The sequence below is a fragment of the Sinocyclocheilus rhinocerous genome, unplaced genomic scaffold, assembly GCF_001515625.1.
Source record: "Sinocyclocheilus rhinocerous isolate Xijiao unplaced genomic scaffold, SAMN03320098_v1.1 scaffold647, whole genome shotgun sequence".
Taxonomy (NCBI): domain Eukaryota; kingdom Metazoa; phylum Chordata; class Actinopteri; order Cypriniformes; family Cyprinidae; genus Sinocyclocheilus; species Sinocyclocheilus rhinocerous.
This window is the reverse complement of record NW_015632746.1, coordinates 89,678-98,241: the sequence shown is the minus strand read 5'-3', so window position 1 is coordinate 98,241 and position 8,564 is coordinate 89,678.

Below are 8,564 nucleotides of genomic sequence, written 5' to 3'. Positions count from 1 at the left end.
ACACACACACATATATACATACACATACTGTACTGTATATATACATACACACACACACACACACACACACACACATACTGTATACACACACACACACAGTGTTACATGTAACGGGATTACATACTTTAATTACTAAATAAATGTAACTCTAATCTATTACAGTTACTGAGAAAAATGTGTAATTAAAGTACAGTTACTTGTGTTAATGAGTAAGTTAATGAAAATGTTAATGATTACAAAGGGGGTTACATCTGAATATTTTCTGTAAAAAGCTAGGATATGTTGAATAATATTAATTTGTTGTTTCATCTGTTTTTGATGTGCACGATGCCTCCTGTCATTTAAAGACCGTTTAATAAAAGTTTAGTAATGCTATTCTGAGGTTAACCTCAGAATGAATAAAAATAATTAACAGTTAAAAACATTTGTTAGAAATTTAGAAAAGTAATCAAATGTAATCAGTTGCATTACTTTATTAAAGTAATGAAAATAGTTACACTACTTATTACATTCTATATATATTCATATTTCTTATATAATTTCCTGTGTCTTTTAGTTTAACAAAGCAAATCAAATATGTTTATTATTTTTGCAAATTTTTCAATAGATGCTCTAATGTCATATTTCCACCTTCTTCTAGTACATTAACTTCTAGCATTTGCCGTTGATTGTTATATGCTCCACATTGCAACAGTACATGTTCAGCAGTTTCAAAAATCCCACAATGCATGCATATTCCATTCGGATGTTTCTCGATTCTATTTAGATTTCCATTTAATGCAATATGGCCTATTCTAATTCTAGTAGTTATGTTTCTTCTTAATTTATGGCGAGTTACAGACCAACGTCTAAGGTGCATACCACCACCTACTACATACTGGAGTGCGAAACCATGGCTTCATTGATCTCATCTTAAAGGGGGCCTATTATACCCCTTTTTACAAGATGTAAAATAAGTCTCTGATGTCCCCAGAGTGTGTATGTGAAGTTTTAGCTCAAAATACTCCACAGATCATTTTTTATAGCTTGTTAAAACTGCCACTTTTAGGGTACATAAGCCAAAACGCACCGTTTTTGTGTTTGTCCCTTTAAATACAAATGAGCATTTCTTTTCAGAAGAGGGCGGAGCTTCGAGAACTCATGCTTGGGAGTAGGGAGAGCAGGAATCGAAGTATCCTAACTCAGATGAGAATAGGTCATACTGGACTTAACAGTACATTTTATAAAATTGGAAAACTACAACTAGGGAATGTGTACACTGTAGCCAACAAGAAACAGTCGAGCATGTACTACTTTATTGTAGGAAATACAACAGTGATGGATGTCACCTTTTTCAGTCATTGAAGAAGGTAAAATACCATAGGTGTGTCACAAATCGTGTCACAAATTGACATTTTGTAATACAAATAGTGCGAGTAGTGTGTTCACACTGAAAATTCCAAAAGGAAAAAGTGTACTCTAAATACCCTTCTGATGCACTTAAATAACTGGGGAAAAAATGAAGTGGAAGAGGGAGGGGCTATCAGAGTCTGATTATAAATGACAAAATATCCTTAAATAATTCATACACTACAAGGCTGAGTACATAGTGCATAAGTACATATTAATGCACAGTGCATTTGGGCCGCAGCTCATGACTTTATCAGGTCTATTAAGGAGAACAGCTAGTAAGATATATATGATGATATTATTACATTTGTAAAAAAAAAAAAAAGTAAATTATATAAAATAATATAGCCTTTTTTATATATTTTTTAAATTTCTAGTTTGTTGATTTAATTTGCTTGGTTTTTATGTTTTATTAATCCTGATACTCCATTCCAATCGGTGGCGGTAATGCACACCAATAAGTTAGGTTGCCAACCGCCAATAAAACACAAAAGAAGAAGATGAGCTCATAAGGAAGCATCAGGAACAGACAGAGACAACTTTAGCCTTACAGAGTGCCAAGAAGGCAAAATACGACGCGTGATACTTACTTTGTCTGGCTTTCGCGCTCGAATCGTTGGTATCGAGCCCTCTTTCAGAAGCAGCCTTTGCGAAAATCCAGCGTTGAACTGACCCTGGTTTGTGAGGCAGTCCGGCGTGAAATGATTGGTACAAACATATAGGAATTTACCCACATTTTCCGGGACATTTCCTTCGAAAATGAATTTTGACCATAGTGTCCTCAGCGGCTCAGAGGAAGGGAGTCTATGGAGACTCCTGTGCTCGATGGGGCATCCAAAAACACAAGAATGGCTCTTTGACACTGACATTGTATCTCCAGCATCTACAGTGAGAAATTAATGCTTCTTCTTCTTGTTTAATGGCGAATAACTCCTTAGGAGCATCATCGCCACCTACTGTACTGGGTGTCAAATTAAACTTACATAGGTGATGAGTCTGAATTATGAGAAAATCTAAGAAAAAAAAAAAGCTTCTCTCTCAGGGCTGTGTCTATGCTAATAGAGTGGGGGGAACTATGATGTCACTTATCACACTGGTTCCCTCACTTACAACCTATAGGCTTTTTTTCCATAGGCTTTTGGATTATCGCAAAAAATAAGGTCTGTTCAACCATATGAAACTTACACGTTTTGTCCATCAAGATAATCACAAAATAATAAAAAAAAATTATGCAGTTTGAAGCCTAAGTACAAGCGCCAGAAATAAAAAGCTAAAGTTAGGCTATAAACAAACTACACCACGGTCGCTATAGCCTTCAACATCAGCACCACCATGCTCCCGACAACTTTTTCAAACTCATTTTTCAACATGTTCAGTGAAAGGGATTTTCTTTTAATCCACGCTACATGAACCATTTCATATAAACTGGAATAGATACAAAACTAGAGCCAAATTACACCTGAAATGAGACTAATGTATTAATAATAAATAGTAGGCTATATTGAATAAAAAAAAACAAAAAAAAAAATGAAATGACATATGAAAGCACATATTTCTGTACATTTCGAAATAAGGTGCAGTGAAAGTCAGTAAATCCTTGATTAATATGAATATTTTAATTTTTAAACGTGTCCCCACGTACTATTCAATAAAATTCTAGTGCATTTAATCTATTAAATAACAGCAGAGTGAGCGAGTTTCTGGATATGGTAAGATTAAATTGATTTTAGTGAATAAAGTTCCACATTTCAGCTATCGTTTTGTTAGGTTGCGTACACAAAATGTTATTTTACCCTGCATTTATTTGATCAAAAACAAGGGACAAAACTGTAATATCGTGAGGTATTATTACAATTTAAAATAATGTTTTTCTGTTTAAGTATACTTTAAAATATAATGTATTTCTGTGATGGTAAAGCTGAATTTTCATCAGCCATTACAACAGTTGTGCTGCTTTTTTTTTTTTTATAACCTGTGATACATTTTTTTCAGGATTTTTTTATGAATAAAATTTTTTAAAAGATTTATATACAGTATAATTTATTTAAAATGGAACTCTTTTTTTTTAAACAATACACTACAGTTTAAAAGTGTGGGGTCAGCAATTTTTTTTCGAAAGAAATGAATACTTTTATTCAGCAAGGATGTGTTAAATTGATTTTTTTTTTAAAGTGATAGTAAAGACTTATATATTATTAGTAAAGATTTCTATTTTTTTTTTAAATTACATTCTTTTTAAGTTTTCTTTCATCAGTGAATCCTGAAAAAAGTATCATAAGCAAAAAAAAATTTGAAAAAAATCCAAAAATGTCATTTTTAAAATTTGTATTAGTTTGCATTCATGTCAACTTATGATCAAACAAAATGTTTATATTTATGTTTGTATATGATACAGTTTCTATAAATTTCACCAAATTTCCAATGAATTCCCATAAATTCCTGTTAAGTTTCCAATTTAGAATATTTCCAAAATTGCCCAGATTAAGTTCCCATGGAATGTTTCCGGAAAATGTAGTGCAACCATAGGGATTATCAATGTTGCTTTTAATTAATGTTTTCCCTTAATTTTTCCCCCCAAGGAAAATCACCTTGCTGTAGATGTTCCACTTGACAAACTGTTAAAGGGTTAGTTCACCCAAAAATAAAAATTAGGCTGTGTTTTACTCACCCCCGATGCATCCTAGGTGTATATGACTTTCTTCTTTCAGTTATATTAAAAATGGTCTTTGATCTTTCAAGCTCTATCGTTGTACTCAGCGGGTGTTGCATTGCTTCTGTCCAAAAGACGTGAAATAAAAAGGACATTCTTTTTTACAAATCCTCGTTTTGTACTTCTAATTAGTGACCGTTGTTTTGTTTCGATCTCTCCGCGTGCGTCACTTCTGAGCCGCGCATGCGCAGCGCTGAACTCATACGTCATGCTCCCGGAACTGCTTCCATTTTACAACAGTGAGCGCAAGCTAGATTCAAGTGATTATTACGTTTTGAATATGGATATTTTTCTACGCATCGATTCACTACAGGATGCCTTTGTTCACCCCCCAGGGCCGTGTGAGACACTTTTTTTTGTGGAAGGGCACTTTTTATTTCACGTCTTTTGGACAGAAGCAATGCAACACCCGCTGAGTACAACGATAGAGCTTGAAAGATCAAAGACAATTTTTAATATAACTCTGACTGGATTCGTCTGAAAGAAGAAAGTCATATACACCTAGGATGCATCGGCGGTGAGTAAAACACAGCCTAATTTTTATTTTTGGCTGAACTAACCCTTTAACAGCTGAAAGGGAATCAGTACATATCACTGATCTAGTTGATCGTACTTCTTCTAACCTCTGAAGTGCTAGAAAAATTGCTACTGATTCTGCAGTAAACGCGGAAATGTTATCTGAGATCCTTTTTGATATGATTTACAGCCATATAAGGAGACTCCGTATATGGCTTGGAGGTGGTCTTAATCAAATAGCTAGCTATCTACGTAGAAACCATTGAAACAGCTTCGCTCAGTTTCAGACTCAGACAGTGCACAACAAATTGGCTGCGTGTTTTCTTTTCCGAGCTTTTAAGCTGGCAGACGCGCCAGAAACCTAACCAAATACAAAAAAAAAAAGAGCTAAAAACGTGAAAGTTTCATCCCTTTGAAATGTAGTGAAGTAGTACAAGTAAAAGTCAACAATTTCATGTAAATTACATGTAAAACAACATTATTAAACATCAAAACACCAAAGACTTTGTAAGGTACTATTTCAAATGAAAACACTAAAACTGATATGATTTTTCATCCAATTAATTTTACCCATGCAGATAAGCAGATTCTACATAATAATAATAATAATGGAAAAAAATAACCCATTGTAATAACAACTATCTTCATAACAGGTTTTAGTTTTACTCTCTTTTCTTCTTTTACTTCACTAGTCAAATGAGCTCTTCAGTTGGTAAATGTTTTGCAGATACAGCAGCAATAGAATGTTTTGATTCAAAAATAATAATCTACTCATAGATGGTAACAACTGAAAGCACAGTTTTTTTTTAGTCTATCGCTTTTAAATTACCTATCAAATAGCTTTCCTCATTTCTGAAGCGTCTATCAGCCAACGTTAGCTTTTCATTTAGCTATTTTTCAAGAATCAGCCAGTCATAAAGCTGTGCTTTCGGAATATTTTAAATGATTAGACTCAAGAGGGCGCTGTTGGTAAGTGTTCCCTTTTGAACGGTTTGTTGCTGTTATCAAAATAATATTTGTATATGTATAATATCGAATCCATAACTGTAGCAACTGTTGGGCTCTTGCAGATGTCGGCTGAACTATTCACAATGACTGATCATCTTTCCATCACAGATCAGCTCCTCCTTCTCTATGTTCATGACCTACATCTGAAAAACATTGAACAGGTTAAACATTCACATCATATCGATAAAAAACAACAACAACACACAAACACTTCCTGCGGGGGTATTCCAAAAAGCAGGTTATGTGACATACCCGGGTATGTTTGAGGATAAACGAGTGGATAACCTAATCTTTCGGTTCCAAAACCGGAGGTAACTTTCAGGGTATGTAAGTAACCATAGTAACTTGCTCTCTGAAGATAACCTGCTCCGGAGCAGGTTATGTTCCACGGTTAGTTCACTTCAGCGCACGTGTGATCTACTGACGAGCCTTCAGTGGGCGTGACAGATAGCGCACAACGTGATATAACATTACAATATGTAATATAGCCTATTTGTATGATATGTTAATGATGAAGCGCTAATATAAGTAATAAATAACGTAATATATTATTCTAATGTGGTTATTATATTTATTTTATTGCCATATATAACAGTTATCTGTATAAATTATAAAACACTATGACAAGGTAATGTTTAATTTATTATATATATATATATTTATTTATTACATTTTATATTATCACACATGGATCAGCATTGTCTATAATTTCAAAATTCTAAATCAAAATACATATCTGATGTGACTTAATATATAATTAGCATCAAACAAACAATATAATTCATATTCTCAAGGATTAAAGATTAAACGGGAAAAAAAATTAAAAATGATTGCACAACCATCCGTTAGGGAGCGATATGCACTAAGCATGTAAACGACCACTGAACAAAAGAAGAAGAAAGAAACAGCATGGCGCGCTTTTTCTTAGCGTCCGTTTCCATAGGGACTCGTCGATTCCTCGCTCTGTTGAGAATGTCTTGAGTCTTAACCAGGAACATACTCGGAGTTGAATGAACTTACTCCCGGACGCGTTTTTGGAACCACATACCTCGAGTAAGCAAGGTTTGGAGTTAATCAACCGAAAGTTCAGGGTTTAGCTGACGGTAAGTTAACCGTGCTTTCTGGAATACACCCCTGGACCCAGTGTTTTCCCTAACACTGTGCTAGTCCTAAATTTAAAGGTAAGTTAGACCGATGACTAAATTTTATTTGGCTAAAAACTTTTAACTTAGACTTTTAATCAGGCATATACCGATACTTTACAGTCATAATTTACACAAAAATGTAAATTCTGTCAGAATTCTGTCACTTTCAAGTTGTTCCAAACCTTTATGACTTTCTTTCTTCTGTTGAAGACAAATTAAGATATTGTAATTAATGTTTTTGTCCATACAATAAAAGTCAACAAGTTCCAATGGCTTTCTTTGCATAGACAAGAGGGACATTCTTCAAAATCTTATTTTGTGTTCCTCAGAAGAAAGAAAGTCATACAGGTTTCAAACGGCTGCTATAAACTATGGAGACAGATCAGCCTCAAAAATAACACATTTGAAAAACAAAATTCATAAATGCACAGCACAATTTACATTTACAAAATCCGATTCGTAAATTCAAAACACAATTCATAAATACACAAGTAAAAGCATAAATATTTCCCCAAATGCCCACACAAATGCATCTTTCCTAAATAAATTTAAAATAAATTATGAAATAGATAGTTCTAAAATTTAAATGAACTACATTTTATGGAGCCAGATCGGCCTCAAAAATAATACATTTATAAAACAAAATTCATAAATGCACAGCACAATTTACATTTACAAAATCCGATTCGTAAATTCAAAACACAATTCATAAATACGCAAGTAAAAGCATAAATATTTCCCCAAATGCTCACACAAATGCATCTTACCTAAATAAATTTAAAATGTTTACACAAATATGTATATATAAATTTCTTGAATTAATTTCCATCACACATTTATGAGTGATGTTACATGTATTTATGGATCGTTGAATCTGCATTTGCAAATCGTCACATGTGCGTGGACTGCTTTGAATTTGTGTGCGGTATTTTTGAGACCTTCCTGGCAGGTTAAGATTCATAAATATCTTTTTTTGGAGGATGTTCCGTTCAGCCAATCGCGGTGAGCTTTTAATCCACCAATCAAAACACTCTTTACTGAACAGACTCAAGAAGCTCAACGTTGTGCTTGTACTGTGCATTGTTTCTATGATCGGGTCCTTGATGTAAAGACATTTTAGTGGGCAGTGTTGGGCAAGTTACTCTGAAAATGTAATTAAATTACTGATTACTGATTACTCCTTTTAAAAGTAATCATGTTACTGTTCTGATTACTTTATTTCAAAAGTAATTAGTAATTAGTTACATTACTATTTACTGTTACTTTATTCTCCATTACATTTATGAAATCCCAGCATACACGCTCCCGATAAGTATTTGTTATTAAAGCATCAACATTCACAGAACACTGTTATTTTAACTAAAGCAAGCGGCTGCTGCGTGCATGGTTTGGTATTGTAATGAGCCGGCAGTGAGTGCTAGCAGCCAGGTGCATTATGGGTATTTGTTTAGAGTTGATTTATGTGTTAATTAAGCAAGATGGTTGGGTTTATGTTATTTGTGTTTATGTTCAAGTTAGTTCGGGTGGGTTTGGTTCATTTACTGCCTTGTTATAAAAAGTGTGGCTGTCACCGTCATGGAGAGAGATGTGTAGGGGAGGCACTTGGCGATATGGCCTTACCTGTATATGTTTTTATTCTGTGTCTGGAATAAAAGGAGAAAGATGACGGTACTGTCTCCTGCTGATTTGTTCCGTTTGTGCTTTTGTTCACAGAGACTCTCAGGGTCGTGCGGTGTATGGGACGCGAGTGCTCGCACTTTCCAATAACCAAATTAAAAGTCTCGACGTGTAGATGC